This window comes from Camelus bactrianus, chromosome 3 (genome assembly GCF_048773025.1).
Source record: "Camelus bactrianus isolate YW-2024 breed Bactrian camel chromosome 3, ASM4877302v1, whole genome shotgun sequence".
NCBI lineage: Eukaryota > Metazoa > Chordata > Mammalia > Artiodactyla > Camelidae > Camelus > Camelus bactrianus.
Window position 1 is genome coordinate 38,547,927 of NC_133541.1, and position 13,082 is coordinate 38,561,008.

The following is a 13,082-nucleotide window of genomic DNA, read 5'->3' on the forward strand; positions in this document are numbered from 1 at the left end:
TATTCATTTTGCTGATGAGAAACTCAGAGAAGTTAATTTATCTTTATCTATGGCCACAAGACTAAAATGTAGTAAAGCCAAGATTCTATTCAGGATTGACACCAAAATCCATCTAACAATCTAGGTCATGGCTTCCTTTTTATTGTAAACTGTAACACAAGTTACAGTGCAGAGGTAAAATCTTATAGCTACATTTGAAAAATAGCATCCACATGTCATATTAATGCATCTAACATCACAACCTGGAAATGTTCTTTTCTATTAACTTTAACTTTGGGCCAGAAGAGTCATCTCCAAGCACTACAGGAACTTGAACTTGGGTTTGGGGCAAAAGAATGACCAATTTGGGAGGTCCCTTAAGTTGCCCAAGTGATTTAAAAAAAAAAAAAAAAGGCTTTATCAAGGGTTCATATTCCCATTTCAAAGTAAGACAATGTGAGTCCTCACCTAGCAACCAGAATTTTTTTCCTAACTCATTTCAATTCAGATTAGGTATCAGAAATCCTAGTACATATTCAGTTTCAATTCCTTCATTCTTATGTACTTGTTAAAGTTTGATCATATTTTCAGCATATTTTAGCTCCAAAAATTTTAATAGTCCCTCTAGTAAGAATATACTACTGAATAGCCACATACTGGAAAAATGCCAAAGAATTGATTAAAAGTTCAGATTCCCTTGCAAGTTTATTCTATTCCAAGGAAAATGGGCATATGATAGTAACTTCTTTAGGAGGTATGTTTTGCTTTCTCTTATGATTACTACCAGCTGGAAATTAATTTTCATGATCTCATGTGCAGTTTCTTTTGTTCTGTAGATCACTTACTAATCTCCTCCCCCAACAAAAGTATTTTAATATCAAAATAACTGAACTAATGTTATTTTTTTAAGGTCTTAACATAAAAGAGTTTTAACTGTTACAGGGGGTTGATTTTTAACAGATTTTGTTGACTTCAATAGATGAATTATAACTAAATGACAGTGAAGAAGTGGGGAAGGGATTGAAGAGAAAAAGAGAGTATAAGAAAGGAGTTTCCTCAGTAAGACAATTTTTGTTAATTTTTTAACCCAAGATTGAATTCACTTTTTATTCATTTCTACATTAGATTATAAACAACACGTTCTGAGGTGTTATTTTTAGATGTTTTTAATTTGTATAGTCTAATACACAACCTAACATTTTTCCATTTAAAGCATGACAATGCTTAAAAACAAAATCAAAACAAAACCTTTTTCCTGTTCTGTTTAAGGTGGGTGGATCAAAGAATGTCTGGGCAGATAAGAGAGCTTCAGATACCAGGCAGCCCCAGTTACTGAGAAGAATAAAAAGGAGGGCTCTTACAGTCATGGCTGTAAACAGTTTCTTGCCCAAGAAGGTAAGAGAATTCTCCAAACAACTGTTGGTAAATATTCGATTCAGTTTGCTACATTTCACATCTTCACAGTCTTCAAAGGCAACAAATTTGAAACTTTATCTGGTAGGAAGGTTTTGAAACTCAAGTTCCATTTATCCTCAGCCAAGTCCAGCAGTCTGGTTCCTGGGGTGGGGACGAGGAGGGTCAAACTGTTGAAATAGTTTCTGATGATTTCCTCATCACTTGAAGCACCCCAGAGAAGGAATTTAAAATGTTTGTTGTTGTTTTGTTTTAAGTATGGGTCTGAAATACAACTTTAAAAAGCGTTTTGTTTTATATTGTGTTTCAGGATCCAAAGGCCAAGGTGATTCTGTAGATTGAGTCTCACCTTTCTTTTTGGGTAACTTCTGTTTAGTTGGTTTGGTTGGTTAGTTCGTTGGTTTTGTCTTTATTCCGGGCACATTGATGCTTTAAAAAAAAAAAATGAGACCTGTTAGGAGAAAAGGAAGGAGAAAAGGAAGAAGAGCTTTTGAGTAGGTGTATTAGTTATTAGTTAACAAATTACTCCCCAGACTTCCAGCTTAAAGTAATCAGCACATATTATTTCACATAGTTTCTGAGGAAGAAGAATGCAGAAGCGCCTACCTGGTGTTCTGGCCCAGAGTTGCTCTTGAAATTCCAATCAAGCTGTCAGCCAGGGCTGCAGTCACCTGAAAGGTCAAGATCCATTTCAAGCACATGCACATGGTGTTTGATAGGTCGTGGTTCCTTGCTGATGTTAGCTGGACGCTTTATTTCCTTACCATGTGGGCCTCTGCATGAGATTGCTCACAAGAGGGCTTGCTTCCCCCAGTGTAAGTGATCTAAGAGAGAGAAAGAGAGACAGAGGCAGAGAGACAGAGAAAGAGCAAGAGAGAGACAGATCAAAAGACAGACACAACATGCCCAAGATGGAAGTCACAGTCTTTCACAGCCTAGTCTTAGAAATGACATTCCTTCACTTCTGCTTTTCCTTATTGGTCACACAGACCACCCTGGCACATGGTAACAGGGGCTTACATGAAGGTATGGATACCAGGAGAGGAAGACTGTTGGGGGCCATCTTGGAGGCTGGCTACCACAGAAGACAACTAGCAATATCTGCCAGACATTGACCCCTTAATTCATATTTCATACACCATTGTTGAGATTGCACATAGCCACACTACTTGGGACACTTAACAAAAACTTATTGAATGAGTAAGTTGAGAGACACACATCTCAAGCTACAACACCATGCTGCTCTTTCAGCCAGCAATTGGCAACATAACCATTTTATCAGGACTTCAGCATTTCTTTCTGCAAATATTTCATTGGAGTGATTTTCAAATGATGGTCCCAGGTGGAGTCCCTGGAAAGTATCTTCTCAACCCCTTCTTGGATACATTAGAACAACGATTCTTCAGCTAAAAAAAAGAAAAAAAGAAAAAAAAGCAGGGAGGAAGGTGAAACTAAACCTTTCTTATGCTTTTTGCCTATGTTATTTTAAACAAAAATATTAGAAAATGAAAAAAATGAAAATGTGGGTAATGCTAAAAAATTTCATACAATCAAAGGAGGAATATAAATCCTCAGAAAGCCAAGAGGAGTAAATCATTAATGTCAATTCAAACATTAGTTTTAAGCTGGTTCACTTTGGATTCAATTATATAAAACATATGCTTGCAGGTGCACACAAAAGACAAGGAAAAATATCTGCAAAAATCTAAAAGTATGCAATTGGAGATTGTGCCTTAAAAGTAAGGTAAAATTAGAATTAAAAAAAAAATTTCTAGCTTTTGAGGAGTGAGGAACTTCTCAGAACATATGAGCTTGTCTTTTGATCTTTGTGTCAGACTTGCCTATTAGATTTGGGGTACAAATCACATAGAGAAGTAGAACCTTTCTTGCCTGTATGCCCCTAAATTTTTCTGGATTTATCATCCCATGTCTAAAACTCACCACATTTCAGTGTCTAGCCAGACCCTAATCAAATACTGAAAGTGTTGATTGGGGCCCTTTAAAATCATTGGGCTATGGCCTCACCTTAAGCCAAAAAGAATATTTGGGTTTCTATCAAAGCAGCCTTTCTTCATCAAAGTTCTCAAAAATCACAAGTATCTCAAGTATCTTCTAAATGAGCTCTGTTTTGTGTGTTCTGCTTCGCATAAGGCAAAGGTCATTTGCTTTACCACTGGCTCCATGTCTTAGTTTGTTGATATTTCAATTGATTTTAAAGAATTTGAATATCTACACATTGACTACAACATTTCATTAAGATGTGTCATATCCTCTTAACTATTCCCATAGAAAGGGATAATGAAAAAATTAAGGAATTAGCCTCCACTTATGAAGAAAACAAAGACCTTGACTATTGAACTATGCTACCTAAAAGTGAATGTTACGGACTTAATTGTGTCACCCACCCCCACCCCAAAGATATATGTTGAAATCCTAACCCCACTATCTCAATATGTGACCTTATTTAGAAATAGGGTCATTGATGTGATTAGTTAAGATGAGGCTGTACTGGGAGTAGGCTGGGCTCCTAATCCAATATGACTGGTGTCCTTAGAAGAAGGCAGCCATTTGAAGATGGAGAGTTAGTTTGCAACTACAAACCAAGGAATGCCTGGGGCTACTAGAATCTAAGACAGCAAAGAACAGATTCTCCCTCAGAGCCCTCAGGAGAAACCAAGCCTGCCCACACCTTGATTTTATGTTTCTCTCCTCCAAAACTGTGAAAAGATCAATTTCTGTTAAGTCCCTCTGGTTGTGGTACTTTGTTTGCAGTTCTCGCAGACTAATACAGTGAGCTAGTCTCTTACTGCTCTAGTCCAGTTCCCCCAGTGCCTTTCAATTAACTCCCGGGCTGCTCTGGGGGGACTACTGAAAGCCTCCAAGCAGCTCCACTGCCCTCAGTAGGGCTCATAGGCTGCTGCCTGCTTTGCAGACAGGCTTTATTTTGCCTGTTTATTTTTTTAAAACATTATTTTGGTTCCAATTTGTAAAGTTGAGAGAGCTTGCCATTAAAATCTGGATTCCAGCTTCTCTTGAAAAATTAGAAAATCTGGTAGCAAACTCAAATTCAGTAGGACTCTAGTCCTCCTTTCTGCATGTTATCTTATCTGCCTTGAGTTATAGTTATTTTTATACCTGCTTGACCCTCTTCCAAACTTAAATAAGTCTCACTTATCTATTCATCCCCTACCATGGTGGTTCTCAGACTTCAGCAGGCATCAGAATCACCTGGAAGTCTTCTAAAAACCCAGATTGCTGGGCCCCTTCCCAGAGTTTCTGATGCAGCAGGTCTGTGGGAAAGCCATTGATTTGAATTTCTAGGATTTCCCAGGTGACACTGTAGCTGCTGGACCCAGGACCACAATTGAGACTGGCTGCCCTACAACATGATGTAGAGCCTTGCACATAAAATGGGCTCATTGCATAGAGATTGCATAGAGATTAAGAGCACACAAATACTGTTTGCAACTTCCAGTTTCATCACTCATGATGACTTTGTACAAGTTACCAAATGTCCTTGTACCTTTAGATCCTTGCCTATATAATGAGAAAAATAATAGAACCTGCATAGATCAAAAGATTGCTGTCAATATTAAATGACATAATATATGTGAAATACCACAGCTGATAGTCAGTGCTCAGTAAACATTGGCTGTTATTACTATTTATTAATTCTCTCATTTCCTAGTAAGTTTGAAATCAGAGTCTTCCTCTCATTTTTCTTTATGTAACCACCCCTGGACCGTCACCAATATCTAAAGCTGTGCCTTGCACATAACATGTACTGAATAAATATTTCCCAAATGAATAAAGAAACTTAACACATATTCACGTTGCATAGACTGAATGTCAAGCAGGACAACCAAGCTCAGTCAGTACTTTTCTAGAGACCTTATCATTCCAACACAAAGAGGAATTAAAATGGGTATTCTTACATTAAAGTATAAACTCGGAGATGATTGGTAACTGAAATGATTCCCCAAGGGACATTAACGGATAGCCTTTTGCACACAGACTCTGCTTACTCACCCATTGAATCAGGCCTCGTAAATGTTAAACCTCAGGTTGATACGATATCCGTTAGAAATTGCATGTGGCTACTCGTGACAGAGACACCAAAAATAATGACCCAAACACAAAGGTGGTTTCTCTCAATAAGGGAAAACCAGAGGAGGCAGGTCAGGGCTGGTGTGACAACACAGCAAAATCTTCAGGGACTGAGGCACCTTCTCTCTTCCTGCTCCACATCTCAGTTCTCAGCTCTGTCTTCAAGGTCACCTCGGTGCCCAGGATGGCTAATTGGGGCACTAGACTCTTATCAGCTTCCCAGATGATGGCAAGAGCAAGTGTCCTCCCTCCCTTTTCAGAAGGCTTCCTGGAAGTCCCACAGAACACTCTGCCCCAGTCCAGTCAGTCAGAACCTGCTCACACGGCCACACCTACCTTAAGGGAAACTTGATCTTTGAGCTGAACACATTGCTGCCCCAGAAAGGCCAGCTTCTGCCATTAGTAAGGAGGGAGAGCCTGTTTAGAGTCGTCAGTGTGTCTGCAACAGCTATGACACATCCACACACGTCCACACACACGCATTCTCAGTCCTGGGCTCCCACCGAACAACAAATCACACATTTGGAACACATTTCAAATTTGTTTAGTAAGCTACCGGGAGTGTAGGTTTCACTCATATGTTTTTGCTATCACCTTTTTGATGAGGCAAAACATGAAACTTAACCATACTTCAGCCTTGGGGAAAGCAGCTGGTTCGGCAGCAGGGCCACATGCTGTGTATATGAGGAGTGTAAATTTGGATCACACACGCTGTGATGACGCTGGCAGTGGGGATAAAAATAAACACCTCCCAACACCCTGGGCATTGTGATTATAGTACTCAAACCTTGAGCCTGAGGGTGGTGAAGGCAAACAGGGGAAGAGTGAACACACTGTAACACCTCCTTCCAAGAAAGCTGATAGGATCTGGAAAAACAGGAGACATCATTTAGTAGGAAACTCTGTCTCCCTTTCTCTCCCTCTCTCTTTTCTTCCTCCCTCTTCCCACTATCTAAAATGTATCAGGGCTGCAGTTTTAATTAACTTTTGTGACTTAAACTGTAGAGCACCTGTCTGCAAACCACCAAAGAGTGCCTCTTCCATGGAAACACTCCAAGCCATCAGCTAACCTGGACTTGCAGTTCCTCCGTGGTTGGAGCCTCACAAAGCAGACAAAAACTCCTTTATAAAAAAGCTCGGAAAGAACTGAACTCTGAAACGATAGGGTCTCTGTGTTCTTTGTGTAGGTAGGCAAGGTTTCGGGTTTTGCAGTTAGCTTTTGTAATCACAATAAAAGAGAGATAGTAGCCTTTCCAGTGAGTGGCAGCAGCACCTTAACACCAGGCTGTGTGAAAAGAGATCACGTTACCTGGCGCCTTGCCTTGTAGTGGGGGGGTTACTCAATAAAACTGTGTTCTGTGTAGGCATCCAGGTAGCCTTCCTTCACCAAGGCACGTCACCCCACCTGTGCGAAGCTGATTTATTTTTTTCATTAAGGAAAAAAATTCCCCTCCCTGAAATTCAATTGATGTTGACAGTCCCTTGCTAAGTGAATTTGTGTGGGAGCTGTGGGCGATGGGCAGAGAAGGAGGAAATGTTGCCAGGGAAGCATCTACAGGCTAAGTAAACTACTAGGTGAACCACCTTAGGGGCAAGACTGTTCTGATTCCTTTGGTTGCTGTATGTGACTTGCCAGGGGAGGTGGTAACTTAGGAGTCTGGCTACTTGATGAAGTCACTGGACTAACAAGAGTTTGGAAACTGCTGATCATTGTCACTTCTGCTTTCCTTTGATGAGAATAGATGCTATTAAATTAAGAACTGTTTTCAGCTCTGAAGACTTTATCACTTAGTTCATGACACATAAGCATTGCATACAATGATACCCTACCTAATAAGTACCAGTATTAAAAATCACATTCCAATGGGGAACTGTCCTTCATGCTGAGCTTCTGCTAGTAGAAGAATTTCAAGGGAATGGTTCTTATCTGCTGGTGTGAATTGGCCTTCTCCACATCACCGTGGAGGGATTGGAACTGTATGGATGAAGCTGTGGATGAGGGACATTCAGGGCCAGGAAAGGCTGCTGGATTGACAGAAGACAGAATATGTGTAATGAGGAGAGCAGTCATTCAGTCAATAAATGTGTCTTGACTGCCAGCTGTCTACCACTGTAAGACACTGTTCTAGGAACTAACCAGACAGCTCATATTCAGCCAACATTTCTTACTCAGGACGTATGGGCAAGGTTCCCCACTAGGCATAGCTGGGACACAAAGACCAATAATTTGCAGCCATTAACAATCCTGTCTCTTAAACTCTAGTGAGGGAAGATACCAATACCAAGTTTGGAACATTAATGGGATATCGTCAGAGCTCAAAATAGGGTGTGTATGCATTTGAAGTGGTCTGAGACTAATAAATTTGCAAGAGCAAAACCAAATTGGCACAAACTGGCAAGTGCTGAGGAGTTGCAGAAGGGAGAATGTTAAGGTGAGGCCAACCCAGGAAGGTGATTTAGGACTAGGCTAATTTTGAATTGGAAGTTTAGGGCTCTTAGGCTTAGGTCCCTGCCTTAACCTATACATTCCTGCTGGACCCAACCAGACTGTTCACTGGGGGCCAGAACCCATCAAGGACATCTTAGGCATGTATCCCATTCTAACTTTCAGGCTTCCTAGAGAATGAAAAGTATGTACCCCAGAGGTCAAAAGCAACCCAAAGAAGTATTGTGTTTGGCCTGCAAATTTGTTTTTATTCTGGGTTGTTTTTTTTTTTTTTTTTTTGAGCCAAAATTAAAAAAAATCAATGGAGATTTCTATCATCTTTAAAAGAAATGAGAAGATACGGAAACACTGGGCCTACAGCATGGAAATATGAATCCAGAGCTGGGAAATTTCTGACCCCCACCTCACCCTCCAGGGTAGATGGGCCTTGCCTCCCCATGCACGGTCCCCACCACTTCCTTGGCCTCCTCTACTCGAAATCCCCCACTAACTGCCATTTCTCATGAGAGTTGCAACACTGGTATTTTATAGTAAAGAAATATCTTCTTCCAATGTCACTATCAAATATGGGGACATGAAAGACTTTATATATATATAAAGGAAAAAAACATTATTCCTTGCTTCATTCTACAGATATTTATTGAGGATCTACTATGAGCCAGATACTGTTTTAAACACTAAGGATACAGCACTGGGGCAAGGGGTGGGGGTGGGGAGGATGGACATGTTCATCCCTTTGTCAAGCTGTTTCTTACTTGTGTAAGAGAGAGACAATAAATAAATATACAATAGACCTTCAGAGAGTTGTATGCAACAGAAGAAGAAAAAACAGCAGGTGTAGGGTAAGGGTGAAGGGTAGGGATGGGGTGAAGAGGCAGATACATTGGTCAGGGAAGGCCATTCCGAAGAAGTGGCATTTGAACAGAAATCAGAATGCACTGGAGAAGTGAGCATTGAGAAGGTGTATTTCTTTGCGGAAGAAAAAAAAATCCCGATGTATTTAATATGCAAAGGGCATTAGTGTCAAAAGAACTCAAGACATTATTATGAAATCAACAAAGGTGAAAATTATGGAACGGCACCCAGAAAAAAATTGAGGCCCAGTCTTTAAGAAGTTTGCTTTTTGAATGATTTTTTTAAAACAAAGAGCTATATTTTGAATTTCATATTCATTCCACTGAAGATCAAAATCCAGTTTGTATTAGCAATCTAATTACATTTCAATCTTAGTGACCTTGTGGGCTACAAAGAGCATCTCGCTAAAGAGAGAAGCTAGGCTCAGAACAGTTAGTGTCCTTGCTTACGGCAACATGGTTACTAAGTAGTAAAGACAAGAGAAGGCTACCCTGACTCCAGCGTCTTTCCAAGGCTAGAGCTTTAATAAGTTCCTCCAAAGCACCTATAACCAGAGTAGGGTGAAAGCAAACCTGGGTGAGGAAGTGAGGGGGTTCAGAGGTGTAGAGGGCCAGGAAGTGTTTTTGAGCAACCAGTTCCAGATACAAAATTTCTTCTTGATTTCATGTTATTTTTGAAATACAAACACATTTTATGTCTGTTTCATAATGTATCTCTATTCTTTCCATTTTGATCAGATTAAGAAGATGTGCTTTTTTTTACCACTTAACTTTGCTTACCATCCTCCGCCCCAAACATATTGAGTACCCTAGTTTTGAAAACAGGACCAGAAAGCCTGCAGAATTAACTAGAAGACTAGCAGAACCAGAGCCAGCAGGGACTTGAAGATGTACCAGGGCTACACACCATTATATTCTACATCAAAAGCAGGATTATTAAGATACATAAAGATGATTAAAATACTCTGCATTGCAAACATAAGGAAGCATGTATTACGAAATGGTATTCAAGTAATAAACATTCATTTTACTTACTTTACTGTAATTTTCAAGATGTCATGCACATCTGGAGATAAAAATAACACAATCCAATAAAACTGGGAATGGCAAGATCCAAGAATAAAGTTATTGAACACAAATCAGTGGATTGCTGAGACAAGTTTTCCTTTACTGCATAATGTCATTATTTCATTAAGGGTAAAATACAACGTTACCATTCCGGAATGTATCACATAGATGTTTCCAAGGGTTGGTGTCTCTGCACTCTTCTCATCATAAACTGTTACAGATGGGTTTGGGGGTTTTGTGGATCACGTGATGAAAATAACTCTCCTTTGCCTTGTCTTTCAATCTTTGTATAATTGCAGGGGGGTGGTTACTTATCAGTTTTTGGCTCATCTATGATGGAGAGATTCTCTTCCCTGATTTTTCCCTGCACCTGATATTTTACCCAATTTTCAAGTTAGAAGGATGAACTTGGCAGATGGCCTTCCTCAAACCATTCATCACTCTTGTAAATGGCTGGCATGGGTCCTCATTATTTCCCTCACATTCCAACACACGTTGTTCCAAGACATCTTTCCACGGACCATGAAGGAAAGAGCTCCACACACTGAGAAACAAAACACAGCCATGGAATCATATTTTGTCCAAAGATCTCTGATGATGTTGATATTGGTTTACTTGAACGAAGTACTTCTAGAAATAAATCTGGGTGTGAGTTAGGAATGGATTTAAAGAGGATGCAGAACTGTCCTTCTAGGGCCTCTTTGAAGGAGGAGAGAAAAGAAGATTTGTTTCTTCTGCAAGCCATTTGAGGAAGCAACTGACAGGGCAGTTCTCTGCAAATGCTTCTTTGTGGCCTCTAACCCTCTGCGGCTTCCTTTCTTTCTTATTTCCACCTCCTATTCCCAGCCTTTAAAAGTACTGATTATACAAATCACTGTAGTCCACACTTGCTCTTTTTTTTTTTTTTTTTTTTTTGATGGCTTGGGTGCATTTTGTTGGTTTTCTTTCAGAATTTGTCTACAAAAGAGCAAAGTTAAAAAACATGTCCCTGGCAAGAAGGTGAGAACCCTTCCTCTTTCCCAAGATCCTTACCCCCTCCCCATGTTCCCCAACTGTGTACTGCTGCAGTTCATGGGGTTGGGGGGCTTGATGCTTTTATACCCCATCAAGCCCCAAAAGGGAAAAGACCTACCACCTAGCAACCCCTGCCCTCAGCCCCATCCCCCATACATTGGTCCTGGTTACAGGAGATGGTGGTGAGAATTGTTGGGGTCCAGTCAGGCAGTCCTTGTCTTCCCCATTGCTGGAAGTGCCTGTCTCCAGCATCTACCGCTCCTACTGTCACCAGAGCAAACTTAGCAAAGCACAGCTGTAGTCAAGTTCCTCTCCTGATTAAAAGTCTCAGAGGCTCCCCATGCCTACAGGGTAAGATCCTACTCATAGGACCTGGATTAACTTTCTCTCCATCTCTGACAGTTCCCTGCCCCATGTATTCCAGGGCCTGCTCCCCCTCTGCCAGGCCTGTCCACCTGCTGGCCTCTCTAAATGGAACACCTTTCCTTATCTCTGCTTCTTTGGTTTCTGTTTGAATTCACAACTCTGCTCTCCTTTCTCAAACACCCCCCACCCCCACTACTCAGAGCACCTCAAACATAGCTCTAACTTAGCAAGCATATTTTAAATTTTTCTCGGTTTTACCACCTCTCACCCAGGCCCCACCAACCCTCAGAGGATAAAGACTGGGTCTTCACTTAATATCCTCTCCCCTCCAGGGGCATTAGCTCCCCTGCACATCCAATCTACCCTGCCTTGGAAAAAAAAACAAAAAAACAAAAAACCCACAGTTGGAAGCTGAGAGATGCTGGAGCAGGTGCTTGAGATGGCCCCCAGGAGCAATCCTGGGACCCATCCACAAAGCTGCAGCAGAAATCAGGTGGACTTAGGGCATACAATGTGCCTGCTGCAGGCACACAGATTTCAGTAACCATGGAAACTCAGAGTAGGAGAGTGTCTCAGAGCCCCCTGGCCCAGGCTCCCATACAGCCCAGGGATGCTTTTGCAGATCGCTGACAGATGGGCAGCTTCTTCTCCTCCCCTCCCTAGACATGGCCAAGTGATATCACCAGACAGCTCATTGCTTGGCATTTTTGCCAAACATAAATTGATCTGATTTTAATAATTACAATATTTACAAATTAAATAATAATAACTTTGAATGCTTATTGTATACAAAGTACTGTACTAAGAGAATGGCATGTACCATTTAATCTTCAAAAGTACGTTCTGTGGTAAACCAATCATCATCATCTCCATTTTCCAGGTAAAGACAGTAGCAGATGCTGCCTGTGCCCTGACCATTCCCCCTCAGGCCCCCTATTGGAGTACATGCTGGCAGGACTCCCCAGTGCCTGCACCTGCATCTCTGGGCCAGAGCCCACTTTTCTGCAGTATGTTTGGCCAAAAGTGCCAGAGAATTAACCACTTCTTAGAAGCATCCCCCAACCAATGACTGAGAGAACTGCCCCTCAAGTGGGTTGGCTCTGTGGTATGTGGTCTACACTAGCTCTCAGAGGTCCCCAGTGAGGTGAAGCTCTGGTTGCCCACAATTGTAACACACTAGACAACTCATCTTTTATTGGCTGCAGTCCTTTTATCAGCTCACTTCCCCACTCCCTTACCAGTGGTTTCTGAGATCACCTCCCAACATGTGTGCTTGAAACCTGGTCACTGGGTCTACTTCCAGAGAAGACTAACAAAGACAGGGAGGCAAATGCACAGAGATCCAGGGACACACCCGGGATGATGTCTCACTCCAGGGCACACACTTGTCTCTACTACCATGGACTGCTTCTCCATCCAGGCTTTCCACTGGAGAGATGAATGCCGTCTTCTCTCCTCTACACCCAAATATGTGAAGACAGCCCAAGGCTCCTATTCCTTCTGCCGTGACTGTTACAAATGTGGTTTCCATATTCATCACCCTATCGTGAGGCACACAATCTGGCTTCAAATTTTCCACTCAAAATTAAACATACGAATTTTTTTCTGATTTAAACCTTCCATAATTCCATCCATATGTTTCTTAATCTTGTGTCATTATAGAAGCAGAGAATTCAGAATATGGTCTAGCAAACTATTCAATTTTAATCCTATTCTAATAACAAAAATATTCCTGGGACTATTTCCATGTTCAAAATAGCATCCATAAACACAAAATGTTGAATTGGTTACAGTGAATCTTATTACAAATGAAAATATAAGTAATAATTATGTTA

At 41.0% G+C, this 13,082-nt stretch overlaps 1 long non-coding RNA gene across 9 annotated transcripts in view; it reads right to left on the reverse strand.

Annotated features, from left to right (window-relative positions):
- Window positions 1–397: 397 nt before the first annotated feature.
- The window catches only part of LOC105077798 (uncharacterized), a 199,052-nt gene continuing 186,367 nt past the window's right edge, over window positions 398–13,082 (reverse strand). For 2 of the 9 annotated variants that reach the window (XR_012504338.1, XR_012504317.1), the window contains exons 4-7: window positions 9,835–10,411; window positions 6,287–6,366; window positions 1,999–2,216; window positions 407–1,843 (exon numbers count right to left, since the gene is read on the reverse strand). This is a non-coding gene — a long non-coding RNA (uncharacterized LOC105077798). Of the gene's footprint in view, window positions 1,844–1,998; window positions 2,799–5,421; window positions 6,237–6,286; window positions 6,367–9,834; window positions 10,825–13,082 lie in introns of those variants that run through there. The other 7 variants (XR_012504319.1, XR_012504316.1, XR_012504332.1 and 4 more) reach the window with 7 other exon arrangements.